We start from the raw sequence: 19,450 nt of genomic DNA, 5'->3' as shown, positions 1-19,450 counted from the left end.
CCACCAGAATCCCCCCCGGAAGGCCAAGGAGGAGGCGCCCCAGGTCCGCAAAGGTAGTCGACTGCAGCCCCGGTGGGACGTATACTGACACAAAAACCACCACTTTGCCCTCCATCCTTCCCACCAAGACCGCGTAACGTCCCCTGTCGTCATGGAGCACCTCATCAATCTCCAGCGGAAGCGAGTTCTTAACCATGATGCCCACACCCCTTGAGCCAGATGTAAAGCCCGAATGGGCCACTAGGCGATAGCCACGCCGATTCATGGCGCAGAAGGAGTTGCCAATGAGGTGTGTCTCCTGCAGAAAAACTACATCGGGCGAGATTCGCTTCAAGAACTGCAGGACCACCCCACGTTTAATCCTGTCCCCCAGTCCATTCACGTTCCAGGACATCATAGACAAGAGCCACCATTCGTCCCCCCGAGAGCACTATAGAGCTAGCACAATGATACCTTTGCCTTGTGGTGAAAACGAACAACACCCCCCCATCCCTACCCACCCACCCCAACAAAACTCCCCCCTCCCTGCACCCCTGCATGAGCCCGAACAGCCCCCCCAACGTGCAGTGTGCCTGTCGCCCCATATATATAATAAAAACTAGCTAAGCCCCCTAGAGGAGGAGGGAGAACCCCGAAGAGACCCCACACAACCTCCATAGGAGGGGAAATTATACAGACAGATGCTTAATCGAGAGTGGCAACATTTTTGTCCAGAGTGAAGCCCAACATCACCCCCTCAGTCCCGATCCAGTGTGCCGTCTCCCCCGCCGCCCCCCCCTCCACCCCCCAGATTACGATCCCCAGACAGAGTGTCCAGCCAGTCTCCGGCCGCTTCGGGCGATCAAAAAAGTGCGTGCGACCCTCTACCTCCACTCGCAGCTTGGCTGGGAAGAGCATTGCGTATTTAAGGTTCAAGTCCCGAAGACGGCGCTTGACGCCTTGGAAGCTCAGTCTCTGCTTCTGGACCGCTGGGGTGAAATCCGGATAAAAGTTCACCTCCATGTTGTCAAGCTTAACCGGCCCCAACAGTCTGGAGGCTTGCAGGATAGCGTCTCTGTCCCGAAAGTTGAAAATCCGGGCAATGAGGGGCCGCGGAGGGGCTCCGACCTTCGGCCTTCCCCCGGGAACCCTGTGGGCCCGCTCCACCGCGAAGAATTTACTCAGCCCCCGTGGCTGGAGATGGGTAGCGATCAGGTCCTCCACAAATAGGTCCGCCGCCGCTTCCTCCCGTCCCTCGGGTACGCCGATGATGCGGATGTTGTTTCTCCGGGCCCGACTCTCGGAGTCCTCCAGGCGCCGATCCATAAGCGCGCTCGCTTGACTAAGCCGGCGCACCTCTGTTTGTAGCGCCGCCACATCAGTAGTAAGGCCCGATGCGGTGTGGGCCAAAGAATCAACTCGGTCGTTGGTCTTGGAAAGATCGGCCCTCACCAGGCCAACATCCACGAGGACCGAGTCGATCTTCTGTGCCAGTGTGTCGAACCGCTGGCCTACCGAGGCCTTCATCTCGGCAATGGCGCCCATGACATCCCGCAGAGTCAGATCCATGGGCAGGTCCGGGGCATCAGGAGGGTCCTCAGGGGATTTGTGCGGTCCGCCGGGAGATCCCTTCTGGAGGGTATAGCGGTCCATACTGTTGGCCTGATGGGTGGTGCCACGCCGGGTCGGCTTGGTCTTTGCCCGGTCTCCATCTTGTTTGGTGGCCATGGCCACTAGTCTCCCGGTCGCACCAGTCACGTCGTGAAGGGCAGGCAATCAGGACCACAAGCTCCGGGGGGGCCACCCCCGATCGGCGGGGTGGGTCACAGCCGGCGGGCAGGCCAAGTCTCCCAGCGAGACCACACCAACACAAAGAGCCCCGCGACCCAGCCCTGCAGTGATTGCAAGGGGGTGCGAAAGCGAAAGCGAAAGCGCGGGGTGCGCGACTCGCCAGGCCCGGCCCGCCGCTGTTGTTCACTTTGTCACTGGGTCACCCCTCAGCGCAAATCCGGGGTCTGGCGAGGAGAAGGCCGCAGACTTCAATCGGTGCTCACTCCGGTGTCCGAGGTCCGATTTGACAACGGGAAACGGGTGCCACCTCAGCTCAGGCTCACCAACACATTCCCCTCATCCGAGACAGGATAAATTCAGGATAGTCGTGGGAGGTTGCGGAGGTCCTCGGGAGCCTCGCACCTACGCGGCCGTCTTGGTTGCGCGCTAGGCTCCTCCTCCTGTCTTGTTTTTTTTAACTTTAAACGCGAGGCGCGCGTGCGGCCAATGCTTGTTCTCTTCAGCTTCTAGCCGGTTGGCTACATAGTAGGCGCATGCGCACTGTGACGTCGCTGTTCATACTCACGCTCTTCGGCGGTTTACTCCGTTCTCTCCCGCTCGCACATCTGCAAAATGGCGGCCGCTGTCTCCGAGGGTAAGAAGATCACCGAGCTGCGCGTCATCGACCTTAAGTCCGAGCTAAAGCGTCGTGGGCTGGACATCACGGGAGTCAAGACCGTACTAATTTCTCGCCTTAAACAGGTGAGGCACAGACTGTTACAGTCCTTATGCCATTGTACAAAGGGTGAGGCCGCGCGTTCGCCTCGAATAGCGGGACCATATGGGTTTTTGTGAGAGTTGCATGCTATGTGTACTTATTCGTTCTGCATTCTCTGTGCGCGAGGCGGCTATAATCCGGATTAATTTTCGGGTCCGGGTGGTACTGGCTATTTTGTTGCAGTCCTCTTACCCTCATGGGTCTCTCGGGCATGATCGCCTCCGCGTGTGATGGCGCTGATCCTCAATGGCAGCCTCGTATCTCACTCCACCGGCCGCCATGTTGTGCGTAGACTTTATAAACGGAGGCGGTGCCCGCTGCCTAATCATCGGCTGAGACTCTGGTATCTTGATTTTTATTATTTACCTATGTTTCATTCTTCCTCTGCCTTTCACTGCATCATTTATTTTTCGCTCTTTTCATTCCTTCGTGTTTCCACCCTCCGTGGCTCTCCTTTCCTCCTCAATTCTCTCCCCTGGAATACCACCTCTCTTCTCCCCGTTGAGCATACATTATTGTAAATTATCATCTGCTGCCTTCACTTCTGTATCTCCCTCGCATTCATATCTCCCCATAGCCGCCTCTCTTTTCCTGCATGCCTCTCTCTGCTCCCCCTACTCCTTTAACTCTCCATTCCAGCGCCTTCGCACTCTAATTTCTCCCTCCCCTCTCTTTTCTCCTCCATTCTCCCCGCACTTCGTCCCCTGGTCTCCCCCCTCCCCCCAGGTTGATGTGCACCTGGTGCCACCTGCGTGCGGAGGGCGTTGCTAAGTGATGCGAATGTCTCCAGGTGAGTCTGCTTCAGACAGAGGAGCGAGCGCAGGAGGATGGAAACAGGTAGGAGCTGCAAAGGCGACCGACTGTTTGTGTGTGAGGGGACTTTGAAGACGGGGGAAGTTATGGAGTTACGACTCCAGGCCTTGCTATCCGCCATGGGTGTGGAGGACGATGGCGCGCTCTGCGCACTAGACTGTCATGGGATATTGTGGGTTCCTCACAGGGGTGTAACGCAGCCCCTGATTGGTAGTGTAATGATGGGCCCTAGGCCCACATGCTAGGTAAAGAAGGACACTGCACACATAGTTGGGGATAGTGGGAATGGCCACGAGCACGTGCGCTCGGCCCCTTTTATTGCCAGCGTCACCTGACACAGTGACGTCTGTGGTGGGTGGGTGTACAGTGTAGTACAGCAGGTTAGAACACTAGAACGTGTCCATGCATGGACACTACATCCCTCCCAATTTTTAATAACAAAACCCAAAGTCAAAGTTCAACCTGGGGGAGAAAGAAAGATATACACAGTTGTAATACAGTGACCAAACTTCTGCAGAATCGCTCACGCTTCAGCTGCTTGGAGTCGCAGAAGATGTTCTTCCTGTCGCGGACGATGCTCTTCCTGTCGCAGACGATCACCAGTTCACTGTGGCACCAGTCATGGGTGCTCGATGGATCTAGTCTGTTTGACGGCTCTGCCTTGAAGTTGTTCTCACAGTCTTTTCTTCGCTTTACTTTCTTGGCGACAAACGCAGTTGAGTTCTTGTGGTTTACCGCTAGATGTTGCCGTTCGTCTTTTGGTCCAGTCCTTTCCTTTATCTGTGGCGTGTGTTCTGTTTTGCAAGACGGATTGGTTGCAAGACACCCCTCTCACCATGATGCCTCTCTCGCAGGTGTTCCCCTGCCACGGGATATCCCTGAGGCCCTCTGACTCGTCCTGAGCTGGGTGTACTGTGTCGTGTTACTCGCACGCCGATCCGTGTGGGTGCAGAGGAGACGACAAGTCTCACCTCGGGTTCTGCAGTCGTGCCTGGAGGGTAGCTGTTGGCTCCTGTCTTCGCACACAATGTCTTCATCCTCCTGGGACCTTTGCTGGAGGGCGGCTGATGACCATCTCTCGTCGCGGGGACGCTCACTCACTGGCATCCCTGAGGCCTCTGCCCCTGGGTCACCACGGCTGGCGTTGTCCAGTGTCCGTGTGACCCCAAAGGTGGGTGTTTCGAATGGTCCGGCCTGCTTACCTCTGCAGATCCCAGGTACGCTGAAAGCATCATCAAACAGATGGTCTTTTCTCCGTGCCACGGGTGTTCTTCAGGACTTGCGCACCGTGTTCTGACGCTTGTCACCTTCCTTGTCTTTGAGGTGTGAGTAGTCTTGCCACTCTTCTCTCTTTCCTCTATTTCTTTCTCCATGAGGATGTCATGTCACTCTGACTTCTTCTTTTGTTGCAGTGGCAACCGTGCCACTCAGATCTCTTCCTTTCCCCTTTCTTTTGGTGGCAAACGTGCCACTCCGATATCTTCATTCTTCGTTTCTTGTAGTGGCAAACGTGCCACTGCGATTTCTTCTTTCTTCGTAGTGGCGGACGTGCCACTCTGGTCTCTTCTTCTCTTCGCTTCACGACCTACTCTGGACCGTTCCTGTTCTCCTCTTATCTGGCCAGGCTTCTCCATGCAGCGCGCGCACTCTGCACGTGTTCCCCCTGGTCTTGTCCTCGTCCGAGAACACTCTCTTCATCTTCCTCAGCATTCCGAGTTAGGGTCGTGACCTTCTCTTCATCTTCTCCTTTCACCAATTACTTTGGTTGAAGTTCGTGGGGCCATGCTCATGGTCCGCTTCGTTCTTCTCCCTTTTCACCAGTTACTTTGGTTCTTCTTGAGCTTCTTGGACCACTTGACGGTCCGCGCTGCCGATCACTGGCAGAACATCTTCGGTCTTGCGTCAGACCTCTTTGTGCAACTCCTGGCGAGTCGGCTTCTTTGGTGCGACCATGTGGCAGGTCGGCTGGGCCTTTGTGGTGCGACCGTTCGGCTGGTCGGCTTGACCTTTGTGGGGCGACCGTTTGGCAGGTCGGCTTGGCCTTTGTGGTGCGACCATTTGGCTGGTCGGCTTGACCTTTGTGGGGCGACCGTTTGGCAGGTCGGCTTGGCCTTTGTGGTGCGACCATTTGGCTGGTCGGCTTGACCTTTGCGTTGCGACCGTTTGGCAGGTCGGCTGGGCCTTTGTGGTGCGACCATTTGGCTGGTCGGCTTCACGAGGTGTGTCGCGTCGTGTGACTACCTTTGTCCGCTGCCTTGTCAGGCGCTGGTGCGTGCTACTCTTCGTACCGTCGTGGTACAGCTTCAGTGTAGCGTTGCTCCTAGTATCATGATCATTTGATGTGGTGGCTTCTTGGCGCCACTGGGTGGGGCTCGGCATCCTTGCCCGCCAGTGTTGGATACTTGCTGTGCCCATCCTCTTCAGTGGGTTCCTCTCCTGTAGGCGCTGCAGTGTACTGTCCACGTCCGGGGTACCTCTGCGCTGAGTCCGTTTGTTCTCTTGAGGGTTCGCTCCACTTGATGCGGCGACAGCGCAGTCCTCGCTGGGGTGGATGTGGCTCGACACCGTTCTTCTTTCTACCTCCTTGTTGCTGCGGGATGGCGCTGCATCCCTGTGGCACACCGTCTCTTCTTCCTGTGCTTCTGTCGCGTTCCTGCGCTTCTGGCACATTCCTGTGCGCCTCCGTCGCTCACCGTCGCATTCCCGTGTGCTCACCTTCGCGCCTCCGTCAGACCTTGCGGTACTTGCCTTGCTGCCTCTTCTCCCTTTCCGTCGGTCTCCTGTAGCTGCTGGACTTCCTTGGCTTGCTGTAGGCTTGTTGGTTTCTGTGTGCTGCAGTACCACCAGTGGCCACTGGGTGGCAGTGTTGCTTTTCCTTGGCTTCAGCAGCAACCATTCTGTACTGCCAGAACTCTATGCCTTGTTTTCCTTTCCACTCCTCCAGGCTTCACTCGTGCTTAGGAGAGCTGGAGGGGAGCTGGAGCCAGGCAGACCAGTGGAGTCCAGATGGGGCTGGAGCTGTGGAGTCCAGGACGTGGCAGCAGGTAAGTCTTTTTACTTTTATTTATTTGAAGGCAGGAGGGGGCACAGGCAGTGTCAATGGGCTGCTCATAGGGGAAGGAGGAGGCATCCCTCGCACTCTGGGGCAGTTCCTACCTCGCTGGAAATGCTTCATACCTTCATGCCACCTGGGTCCCGCAGGGTGTAGGCATTTTCCAATGGCCGGTGGCGGCCACTACTTATTTTGTTGATCGCCCTCCCTGCCCGCGGCAGTTTCCAGCAGTCTTCGCGCGGCAGGGAGGGGGGGGGGGGGGGGGGGGGTTTCTCCAGCACGTCTGTCCCTATGCGGGGTAGGCACCCGCTGTTCTCACTAGTGTTTTCCCATGCGGGGAGCGGGCGGAGGGTTGACGCTGCTGCCGGAGCCTGCCCGCTCCTTTTGGCAAAGTCAGTTGCTCCTCACGGGACAGGGGAGTGGACCGCTAGTCCCTTTCGCCGGCTGGGCTTCCCTTCATCGCGGGTGGGCTCCGCTTTGACATTCAGTTCGTCAAACGGCCTCGGGCCGCACGCCGATTCTTTCTTTCCTTCCCGCCCCCGCAGCCTCACTCGGCCAGCATGCCACGCGGGGAGCGGGCGGGGAAACGGGATCACGATGCAGCGTTTGAGGGTGGGCTCCTCTTTACGCCGGTGCCGCTTCACTTTTCCGTCGCGGGTGGGCACGCTTTTACTTTCTGTTCGTCCCGCCCCCGCAGCAGGTCAAATGTCTTCACGGACCGCGCGGGGGGGGGGGGCTGCTGGTGCCACTTCGCAATCGCGGCGGGGTAGGCTCCCGTCCGCTTTAATTAGTCCGGCACCCGACGTCCTCTCACGTGTGGGGCCCTCCGTCGCGGCCGATGCGGGTGGGCACCGATCGGTCCGCTATTCCCCTCCTCCAGGCAGGTCGCGGCCGATTCGGGTGGGCTCCGATCGGCTTGCCTTATTACCGGGCACTTCCGGGCACAGCGGCAGGTCGGGGTGGGCACCCGACTTCCACGCTTCGACTCAGGGGCACTGTGCTTGCCCGCGGCGGTGCTGTGGGCTCCGACTCGCCCTGCCAGCTTCTCGGCGCGTCGCGCCGTCACCCGGGGGTGTGCTCACCGGGCAGTCCTCTTTCCCCTCAGCCATCGATGGTGCGCCGATCGGGGCTGCACACGCGGGGTAGATTACCCGCCTCGTCGCCAGTGTAATGATGGGCCCTAGGCCCACATGCTAGGTAAAGAAGGACACTGCACACATAGTTGGGGATAGTGGGAATGGCCACGAGCACGTGCGCTCGGCCCCTTTTATTGCCAGCGTCACCTGACACAGTGACGTCTGTGGTGGGTGGGTGTACAGTGTAGTACAGCAGGTTAGAACACTAGAACGTGTCCATGCATGGACACTACAGGTAGGAGGGGTCTATTTATACAGCCCACAGTCGATGATTAGCAGTGAGACATGTGAAACTGAAGGGACCCTCTTCCCATTCTGTAGCCACCCCCCCTTGTGCGTTACGCCACTGATTGCTCGCCTACTTACTCCACGTTTCCCTGATCCATGCCTAGTTAGGGGGTCCAGTGCTTTCCATTGCATTCTAGGACTTGTAGTCCTGGTTTTTCTAATGGGATAAATCAGCCTACAAGTCCCGGCATGCAAAGAAAAACTGGGCTGGAGAAGTTAGTCACCCATGGATGAACCTCGGAATTTGACAGGGCTGCGCCCCAACTAGTGCCTTGTGGTAAGGACGCCAAGCGTCCAGTCCTGTGGCTGTTCTGTTGCAAGTCATTGTCATCAAGTGTGTCAGTCCAGTAGGTTCGATGGAAGCACCCGCCAGCCCCAAGAACCAATACGCCTCATAAAGTGTATGCGTCCCGTGCCCGATTAGCTGCTCCAGTCCACGTTTTTTTTTCTTTGCATTCTGCAAGTTGTAGAAAAGAAAATAGTGGACTGGAGCATCTAATTACACGTGGTCCTGGGAACCTTGGCCACCATGACAATGAGATTGATAAATGATATCCCAGCACCGAAGGGAGATGGTAAAATGTGGTGTGCCCACTCCCTCACAATGAACCCAGCCTGCCATGTTTGCTCGGTTGCACCCCACGCACACTTCCGTTTCCCAATAACAGCACTAAAACTACTGCCAGTCACAACACTCCCCCCACACACACACTTTTATCTCTAGCGATAAGAAAAATAATCTCAACATAAAGCGCTCAAGTATTCCAGACAATGAATGCTGCTAAAGCAATAATGGCTTTCTTTTTTTAAAAGGCGCCTTAAAGTGCTGCCCTAAGCCAGTATACGGTGTACTCACCGCTTTGTGTGCCCTCAGTCAGCCTGTTGAGTCCGGAGGGGGAGGGCAGGTGTTCCTAGCCCTCCCACGGTTGTTTCCAAGAGCATGTGTGTGTGGGGTGTGCCAGCAGGAGGTTAGGATAGGATACAGGTGTGTGCGTAATTGCCAGGGGATTCTCGTTCCATCCTAGACCAATGCATTTCAAGGTGCAGCTCCGCCTTTTCACATTCTAAGAAACTGTTAACATGTTTGTACCTTTTTTTCCTTCTAGTGGTGGGCTACTGTGTACGTGGAACTTGAAGGGCTTTATACCATCACATCCCACGGGGCTGGCAAGTTGCGCAATGCTGAAACCTAAAGGCACACAGATTCTTCCATAGCACAAGCTGCAGAATGTACCTCTAGGCACTTACAAATCGAAGTTCCTCATTAAATGTCATCCAGCCCAAGTGTATATTTACATTAAAAAAAAAAAAACAATTTGGGCTTACATTACTGATGGGGGCACAACGTTCTGCGCTGCGGCACACTTGAACTGGTGGCGTCCAGAGGCGTAGCTAGAGCTTGTGGCGCCCAGGGCTATCCCTCAGATTGCCGCCCCTGGGGGAAAAAGGACGGCAAACACTTGAAATAGGACCGAGAGACACGTAGTATCGCCGCTAATAGTTACCTCGATCATGCAAGTTACATGCACATACATGACACGGTCTAAGGCTAAACAGTTGAATACACCAGTGACTGGCAGTACAAAACAGAACACACAGACTGCATGTTCTATCTGGGGACTCAGAAAAACCGCATGTGACATCCATCAGAGCTGCGTGAACAATTACCTGGTCATCCCCTCAGCACAATGCAAACATGCACATACATGACACTGTTCAGGTATCCATCATCTACAACTGACATTAAATGACCATTCATCATGGTCTCCCCATTAAAGCAGTGCACTTTGTGATCTGCATTGTACATATTCTTTGCAGCAGGCATATTAACCCTCTGTGCTACCTTTCCAGGAGTCAACCCTTCCACTAGACAAAACTCGGATCTCTCATTAATCACCAAAGTTATCATGACATTTTTATTGTTTCTGAAAATTGCTGGAGGCCAGGAAGGTGGCAGCAAGTTTTTTTAAAACCATAATACACTTGCAAACACTACGCACCCACCCGAAATAGGTACCCAGTGCGGTCACACCGTTTGCACCGCCCTAACCTGCTCAAGGTTCATGTGACCACAGTGACAGAGTCACAGTGACTGGATCACCATTGCTCTAGGGTGTGCTGCTTCGTAGACCGGCACGCAAGACTGGAGATGAACTTCAGTATGGATTGTGGTGGACAGGCCTTCAAGGTTAACTCACAATTGACACCACTAGGGTACACCTGCTTGTGCTAAGACATCAAGCCTTCTAAGGTCTAGTAGGGCCTTGTAAGGTCTAGCATGGGAATATGCTCCCTCAGTAGAGTGGTATGGTGGACTGGTCATAAAGGCTGAACCCAGGTCCCCAGTTCTAAATTCGACAGCTCTGGCCATAGTGCCACATCCTCTCCCCCACTGAACACCATACTGCCCCCACTGAGAGAAACTCACACTGCCTTCAGCTACAACCCAATTGGGCCCGCTATAAACACTTGGATGTGGCTCAATTCAAATTATGCACTTGATAAGAGTAATATGCTGCCTCAAAAAATAAGTAAAAGCAAACACTCATAGGGAATGCAAGATTAAGTAAAGCATGTGAAATGTAAGCAGAAACAACATGGTTACCATAACGATCTCTCACTCAATATTCAGAAATCAGCGAGTGGTTTTACCTGAAAAGTTAAGGACATGACTACATGGCCCTGAAGGGAACCCTTTCAATGTCCATTGCTTATATCCTTAATAAACGTAAGCAGTATGGTTTAAAAAGACCACATCCATAAACAGAGCCATGGTACACATTTTGTTTTCCAATCCATCCATCAACCAGGTATTGCAGTACCTTCAGGAATGATGCACTTCCCCACCTGGGGACAACAATGCTGTTCAAAGAAAGACGAGAAAAAAAAAGTAGGCTTCACTGCAAAGCCTGTAAAGTGAGGCTGATGTGTTTGGATGTGAACAAAACCAATCTGGCCACTTTGCAACCACTCTGTCTTACTTTATTTAGTTATGTATTTATTTTTCATATTTAAAACCTTCTATTTCTCTCCATCCCGCTGCACTTTGGAATAGAAAAATGTCAGAAAAAGGGCATTTCCCGCAAGAGTGTTTTTCTTTTTTGGATCCATTTCACAAGGAAGCAACTAAATGAAAGAAGGAAAGATAGGTTGTGAACCGTTTCTTCAAGTTTGGGTTTTCAGTAAGTGAGGAGCAAGAGAGGAAGAGAGGGAATAATAGGAAGAGAGGGGGGGGGGCAGCTGCCAGCACAGAAAAGAAGAGGACATTGCCCGAGTCCTATTCCTTCTCTGCCCGTCCCCGAACGTCCACGAAAGCAAGCCGAGCCCTATCTGAATGCCTTTGTCTGCCCCCAAAATAGTGCCGCCTGGGGCGGACCGCCCCCACCTCCCCCTCCCCCTAGCTACGCCGTAGGTTGCGTCCTGCGCAAACCAGGTAATTGTGCCTTAGCACAATAAATATGCTGTGCCCAGCCCAGCCATGAACTCCTTTGCCTGGGGTCAGTGCATCAGAGAAAGGCAGCCTGGTAGTTTGAAGCAGCTGGTCCTCTGGTCTGCATTTCAAAGGGGGATGGGTTGAGATCCCTCTGCAGGCAGATGCACTGAGTGAATAAACCTACCCGCAGGGGCATGTCTTGAGGGATTCAATGTAAACCCTCCATTTGCCTTTCAAGGTTTACAACCTGACAACTCAAGTCGAGCCTGGGCAGCACATGCTCTGCGAGGCATGCTGTATTTGAATATGGACTTGAAGCTCGGCCCATATTTGTTATGAGCTTGTGTCATTGTCCTTCCTAAATGCTGGCTTCTGATTCGTTAAGAGGCTTTTTAGTCCCTCCTTAGTACCACCTTGTCTTTATTTGTAACCTCCCATGAGGACTGGCCCTTTTACTTCATTTGTTACACAGTACGTCTTATTTAGTCTGCAAGTACTATTTTCTTTAATAAGTTTCACTTACTGCAGACACGGCATGCTTTCCTGCAGCATTCAGTGTGCCATGCGCGATTTCACTTTCCAAGCAGCTTGGGCTAATGGCGGCTGCTTCTTTGAAATGCAATAGGTCTCGCATTTACTAGAGTTTGAGCTATTGGCATTGTAAATGACAAGGCCTTTTATTTATGTGTTAATTATCAAAACAGATAAATAAACGGCATTGTCATTTACAATGCCAATAGCTCAAACTCTTGCAAATGCGAGACCTATTGCTTTGCAATTGCTTGTTCTTAATTTAAGACAAGGATTCTCAATTCATTTGTTTAAAGTACGAGCTATTTATAAAGACGAAATATGCATTTATAAGTAAGCAGTGGTGAACATCATGGGTTTTTGTTTGTTTATGCCATAGATTTCCATTGTATACTGTGATATACAATAAACTCCCTTATCAATGATATTCTAAAGGAAGAAAATACCATCATTCATCCAAGATTTCCAAAATGTGATAGTACAATTAAACTTTATGATTGCGCCAAAGACATATGATGGTAGAATCTGAAATATGTGAACAAAATGAAGCATCAAAGTCAGTAATAATCAATTGGACATAGATAATAGTGACGGAGGAGGGAATGGCGAAACTAACTTTTGTTCTGTCAAAAGTCATTTAGGGGAATACCTAGGATCAATGCAAGAGAACCGCGTTTTTAAAATAAACGCTTTGTGATATTTGAAAAAAATCAAGCAAACCAAATCCCCCCCCATTAAGTCTGGAAAGTTTAAGCTTAGTATAATAAATACGAAATGGTTTATGATTCCAAAGAAATTTGGAAATAACTCTATTTTTCTGTTCCAGGACTTCTCCTCACAGAAATGGAAGGAAAATGTGTTTTTTTGGGCAAAGTTTGAAATTTTAAGGGGATTCTGGGTAATTAAACCTGGTGAGAGGCACACAAGTGACCCCACCCCATACTCCCTCGAGAGACTGGTTTTAAAAAATATGCTGGTTTGGTAGGTTTCCCTAGGTGCCCAAAATCCACAGCTACCAATATTGCAAAAAACACATTGTTTTACAGTGGAATAATGTGATGTGTCTACGTTCCGTTTGGCGCTCTTTCATGTTGCATCATATTTAAGTAAAAATGGGAAGACCCAATCTACCCTTGAGGGCCTGGGCAAAACACCTTGATGCCAATGATAACACTAAATTGTTGATGGAGCCTGATGTCATAGAAAGATCGGATATTCAAACCTTAACAAAATCCAATATTTACATAAATGCTGTAATCTAGAAGGAAACAAATTATGTCTCTATATGGGAGCGTGTGATAAAAAATATACATCACACAGGATATTTCTTGTAGGTTGAGGTACAGTTTCATAGAGGTGGCCATTAACATATGTGGTCTCTTTCCCCCAAAAAAACTCACTCACAAAGCTTTATTTCGACAGTTTGTCATAAAAGCACAACAATACAACACATAACAATCAATAAATAACACATATACAATTACAAGGTAAAAAGTTATTAAATTCCATGACTGTCTAATATCTTAAAAAATTAAGAAGAGTACATTACTGTAACAACTGTTTTCTTACAGATCTTATCCTCCAAGCCCAGCCCAAAAATTTAGCCAAGCAACAGGCATAGAAGGGACGGGCGTCTGAACGTAATATGCGTAAAGCTTCCAGACAGGATCTTGTGCCTAGACACCTACATAAGGGCTTTAACCATCTCGACCTGGGCACAGAATAAGCATAGCACTCAAATAACAAATGGGCTGTAGACTCGACCCTAGAATCACAAAAGGGGCAATAGGGTATAGTTTGGTATGGAGGTTTCCAAGTAGACGTGAACAGACCTAATGGAAGAACGCCCACCCTAAATTTAAAGTATAATGCTCTGTCACCCGGGTTAAGGATTGAATCCAAGTAGGGTTCTCTGCAAGGGATCTCCTTAACCAAGAAAAACTGGGCGACAGATTTACAATGGTTAGGGTTACACAACCTCTCATTATCCACCCAGAGCCAATAGATCTTCTTAAGCAATTGTTTTGAGGGTGCTGTTCTATTTGCCCAGGCATCTCCTAATCCCAGGTCCAAAAGGAGACGCTTAACCTCCCTGAGCCAGGTAACCTTATGCCAGCCAGATAAGGATAGAATTTCGCTAAGGGCATCTGCATAACTACTCAGTTCAGGGACATTCCATATCCTGGCCCATAATAAGAGAGGACGTAGCCTAGCTTGCTCACAAATTGGGCGTGTGCCTGCGTCTAACAAAAGAGGAATAGTAGGGGTGCTATGGGGTAACCTCATAAGATCTTTGTGGAAATTATTTTCGAGGTATGTCAAGGTGTCAACACTCTGTATACCCCACAGTTCAGCACCATACAATGCTGCACTCACCACCCTTGCCCTATAGATATCAAGCAGTGCCCCTATAGGTTTTAAAGCTGAGGCACGATGTTCCTTGAGCAGGGCCCCTGAAACTCTCTTGTGTGTCAGAAACACCTTCTGGTGGTGCGCCTTCCAACTCATATTGGCACACAAACGAATACCAAGGTAGTCAAATTCATTGACTCTATCCAAAGGAACAGAGTCCAAGGTAGGGGGAACAACCGTTTTCCTGGGAGGATTAAGAACGAGGAATTTGGTCTTGCTTATGTTTATAGACAGGCCCTTGGTATCACAAAAGGCCTTAAAGCTAGAAAGCAACTTTTGGATACCTACTGGTGACTTGGAAATTAGGAGGGTATCATCCGCAAACAGGAGCGTAGGAACTTTCCTACCAGCCAAGGATGGTGCATCTGACGGCTGTTGAAGCAGATGCTCCACCACTCCGTTAACGTATAGAGAAAACAGAGTGGGGGCGAGCACGCAACCCTGGCGGACGCCCCTGTCTACGGAGATACGAGATGTTTTATCCCCCTGGGTACCCCATCTAATCTGGGCAAAGTTGCTTTCATGAAACTTTATAAGCAAGGCCAGCAAATAGGGAGGTATGCCCAACCTATCTAAGACATTCCATAGTTGGGCTCGAGGGACCAGGTCGAAGGCAGTTCGCAAGTCTATAAAGACCAAGTACAAGCTGCCCCCACCCAGCACAACCACCTTCCAGTAAATCATTAAAAGACGGAACGTCTGCTCGATAGTACCCATCCCAGATCTGAAACCTGCCTGGAAATCTGACAAAACCTGGTTTTCTTCAACCCACTGCAGGATCCTACCTAGAACCACTTTGCCCGCAACCTTTTGCGTTGAATCAAGCAGGCTAATAGGGCGATAGTTAGCTGGGTCGTCCCGACTGCCTTTCTTAAAAATGGGGACGACCTCAGCACCACTCCATGAGTCAGGAAGAGAACCACCCAACACCGCCTCATTCAGAAGAGCGGCAATTAATCTACTCCACAATGATGGATATTTCTTCAACAAGTCCCCCGGAATTCCATCGGGACCAGCAGCCTTACTAGAAACAATACGACTGATTGCCCCTTCAACTTCCTCTATGCTGAAGGGGGAGGCATTGGTAGAAATCTCAGGTGGTAGGCTGGCATGAAGGCCCGTTTTAAGGATGGGTACCCCACTTTGAACAGAGTACAATTTGGAAAAGTGGGCAAACCAGAGATCGCCAGAAATATTACAAGTGAACTGCGAATCAAGGGGTTTGTCCCTGGCTCTTAGCAGATCCCAGAACCCTTTGGAGTCTTTTCTGGTACTTGCCTCCGCTAAATCCCACCAAAAGCTAAAGTCATGGGCCTCCTTCGCCTCTGCCACAACTTTTTTATAGAGATTCCTCGCCAATCTGATGGTGCCTGGATCCTTGTTTTTAACTGCGGTAATAAGTTCCCCCTTGGCAACCCGACATTTTGAAGAATACCATTTATTTCTTGCCCTGGGAGCACCCTTCACAGAAACCTTTGCGCTGGATTGAGGTATAATAAACAAATCGCTTAGCACCACAATGGTTTCTGTGAATAAAGGTAAAACAGATTGGCTGGAGACACCCAGGGCATCCAGGCGCTGCCCTGCCGCTAACATTGCGGTCCCTGCCTGTGCCATCCTTCCCTCATCCGCTTCTACTTTAGCCCATTTTAGGCGCCTACCACAGGCCGAGGGGACAAGCTCATGGGAGGTTTTCCACTTGTAGGGAATCTTATTTTGACTTCCCACCTGCCAGGGCGGAATCAATGATAAGGAGAGAGGATTGTGGTCACTATCACAAGACGCAATGACCTCCATATCATAATGGAATGCCCACAAATTATAATTCAGCACAACATAGTCTATTCTGGAGGTACGGCCTATCCGGTTGTAAGTGTGCGCACCCAGGATATCCGATTTAGATCGGCCGTTAGTTGGTCTTAAGTCATGTTCCATACAGAGCGCGTTGATGTCTACCGCACTCTGGGTCCACTTGGGAATCGGATCTAGGGTCAGGATGGGAATACCTCTCCTTGTGTCCTCATCCCAAGTATCCAGTATATCCTCCACAGCCAATGGCTCAAAACAGCAATTAAAGTCGCCTGCCAGAAGAACATAAGAGTCGATACTGCAGGCGGCTAAATCGCTGCCCAGACCTGTAGAGGATAATGTGGATGACCCGCCCCTGGCCCCCCTTAGATAAAGGTTAAAGACTTCCAACTTCCTACCCCCTGGGCATAGAATGGTTATCCTCTGGAGATCAGGAGAATGCGTGGGCTTTTGAGTGACACTTAGACCTAGAGCAATGTTAACCCATATGAGAAGGCCACCTGACGGGCGACCTTTACCTCCATTTTGGTGGGAAGCTGGAACAAAGTAAGTCGTAAAGCCCACTCTATGCCTAGGCTCAAGACACCAGGTTTCCTGCAAAAGACAGATGTTGTAGGGGGCCAGAAAGGCATTCCATTCTGGAATTTCGAAGTTACGGGCGAGCCCTGCCACATTCCAACATATGATCTTTATCAAGGGGTCGGCAGAGGTAGTCTGTCTTGGAGGGTCATCTAATGTGGCCAATTTAATCACAGGACCTGCCCCCCCCGCAGCAGATCTATTTGGCCTAGATAATGGCTCAATCTGATGGTAATAGGGAGCCATTGTTACATCAGTCAGCTTCCTAGCTAAAGGAACATGCTGGATTGAGATCGTGGGAAACGGGCAAGGTAGAGCCAGTTGGTCCATTACAGGTTGAGAATCAGAAGAATACAGCGTAATCGAGGCCGCCTCCATAGATGGAACAGACAGCATTCCCTCTGAAGTTGGTGGGCTAACAGCCGAGGGTTCGGTCACACAAGGAGAGGAAGATGGTTCATTATGCCCTAGTACCAGTGGTAAAGGATCCTGGGGAACAGGTTGACATGCCAGTCAATCTACCTCCTCAAGCCCAGTAAACCGATTAGAAGTGGAAAAGACATTCCAATTTATGGGGAAAACTTGGGATTTTTTGGGGTGGCTCCTCCAGTTGCGGTGGTGTACTAGAGACCAGTCCTCATCACGTGTAGATCTAAGACACGGTGGATAAAAGAAGGACAAAGGCCTAGGTATAACGAGAGAACCTTCGCCAATGGGCCAGGAACAGATGTGGTGTACCATGAAAGGATCTTCAAAGGTCACCACTATGCAATCCCCAGCGCTAGATTTCCTTGAGGGGCCCACCCAGGGGGTTCTACGTACCATTAAAATTCTACTTCTCTGACCATTAGGGATTGGTCTATTCGCATTGAGCCAATGGATTGTCTTATTCTTCAGAGACCAATGGTTCTCGTATTGGCCATTTCCTAACTGGGGGACATTCGTCAGCACAACCACATAATCATTAGCCTCTGGAGGGAGATCGATAAAACCCCCTCTAAAGTTATTCTTAGCAGGAGGGCTCTTGGTTGATTGGAGCACCGCTTCCCTAGGAGGGGGTCTATGCAACACACCTATATTAGGTTTAACTACTGGTTGGGGGGTGGGACATTTAGGAGCTTTAGGTATAGAGGCGGTTGAGCTATGATGCCCAGCCGCAGGCCCCGATGTAGGCACCGATCGTGCGATAACTGGTAAAGGAGGGGAAGGTTGTGGAACTTGAGGGATCATATCATGGGGAAGAGGCTCAGCAACAGGAAAACCCTGGTTTTCTAGACTTCTCAGACCGAGAGTGGCCAGAGCAATAATGCTCTTTTCCATCTCGAGTAAATGGTTCTCAATGCGTGAGAGTCTAAGATCAAGAGGAGAAAGAAGTTTCTTAAGGGTTTCCCAAACTAAACTTATAAATTCCCCTTCGTTCCTGTCCCCACTCTCAACATGTATGCCCTCTTCTCCTGCCTCAATAACCAAGGAGGTGGTTAAGGAAGCAGGAGCTGGCTCATCTTTAACCCCCTCAAAATGTGAATGTTCCCCGGTCACACCCCCTCCTATAGGATTTGAGACCGGAGCACTAGTCGCATTCAGATGTTCAGTAATCACAATTTTGGCCTTCTCACGACGGTAAGCAGACCGAGAGGTGCATTTTCTTTTAGCTTGATGGGCTCTACTAAGAGTGTGCCTAGAGGAGAGCATTGCCGAGGTAGGATTATTAGAACCAGTATCTTGCTTGAGAGGGGTTATGGACAGGTTCGCAGCACTATCCTGAATCAGTGGCTCCAATGTGGGGGGTAGTACAGAGAAAGCCGGAGTGTGGTGGACATCAACATGTGTAACTACACAATGGGGGATAGCTGGACGTGGCGGGGTAACCGCTGTGGCTATATTGCCCAGGGAAGATTTTTTCGACAAATCGATTACCTGGGACAATCTCCTAGCGGACGCCAATTCCAGGGAAACACGAGTCTGGAGTTTGGAAATTTCATGGTCTATAGCTGTATTGGTACGAGTAATAAAATCGTCCATAGGACCATTGATAGGAAGACCACCAATTGGGGCCTTGCTCCGTGTTAACCTGCTAGACATAGCTCAACAACCAACAGGGGCAACCCCCAACCTTACTGTGTGGATATGATAATAATAAATTGTATAACAATTACACTCGCACAGACTAGTTTGAACAATACAAAAGGGGGTAGCCCAGACCAGACCTCACAGACCTCGAACGGCCTCAAACGGCCCGCTCTTTGCCCGGTCTTCGCCCCGGGGTACGCCCCGCACGCGTCCCGCTTACGCGTAGGTGGGGAGACAGTTATAGTAATCGAGGAGGGAGTGGCCGGGAAGAGCCAGCAGCTGCAGCAAATAATCAGCAAGGCAGTAGGGCTGCTGGTACTCGCAGTCCCGGGGACCCGTGTGGAAGAAGAAAGTCACCACTCCCGCACTTCTCCGCCCAACAGATACCTCCGGTGAGTTGAATGCTGGTAACAAAGTTCGTGGACCAAGACAGATTCCGAGCGGCTCCCGCGAAGCGGGGGCCGCGAGGCGCTTTATAGTGGGAGGGAGGGGCCGGGAAGAGCCAGCAGCTGCAGCAAATAGTCAGCAAGGCAGTAGGGCTGCTGGTACTCGCAGTCCCGGGGACCCGTGTGGAAGAAGAAAGTCACCACTCCCGCACTTCTCCGCCCAACAGATACCTCCGGTGAGTTGAATGCTGGTAACAAAGTTCGTGGACCAAGACAGATTCCGAGCGGCTCCCCCAAAAAAACTTCTTTCTGTGTTTAGATTGATAATAATACTGTATCTATGTATGTTTAAATGTACATATATTCAGTATGGTAATATTCAGGATTATAATAGAAGAATTGTTTTATGCAAAT

General features: G+C 50.9%; 1 long non-coding RNA gene across 3 annotated transcripts in view; it reads right to left on the bottom strand.

Moving 5' to 3' along the window:
* LOC146799462 (uncharacterized) overlaps positions 1-19,450 on the bottom strand; it is a 96,003-nt gene that overhangs the window by 71,304 nt on the left and 5,249 nt on the right. Inside the window, exon 2 of one of the 3 annotated variants that reach the window (XR_014968918.1) lies at positions 9,143-9,251. The exons of the other annotated variants lie outside the window; for them this stretch is intronic. This is a non-coding gene — a long non-coding RNA (uncharacterized LOC146799462). The remainder of the gene's footprint in view (positions 1-9,142; positions 9,252-19,450) is intronic. 3 annotated transcript variants of the gene reach the window in all.

This window comes from Triturus cristatus, chromosome 9 (genome assembly GCF_964204655.1).
Source record: "Triturus cristatus chromosome 9, aTriCri1.1, whole genome shotgun sequence".
NCBI lineage: Eukaryota > Metazoa > Chordata > Amphibia > Caudata > Salamandridae > Triturus > Triturus cristatus.
Note: the sequence above shows the minus strand (reverse complement) of the source record. Positions and strands in the feature narration are given on the sequence as shown.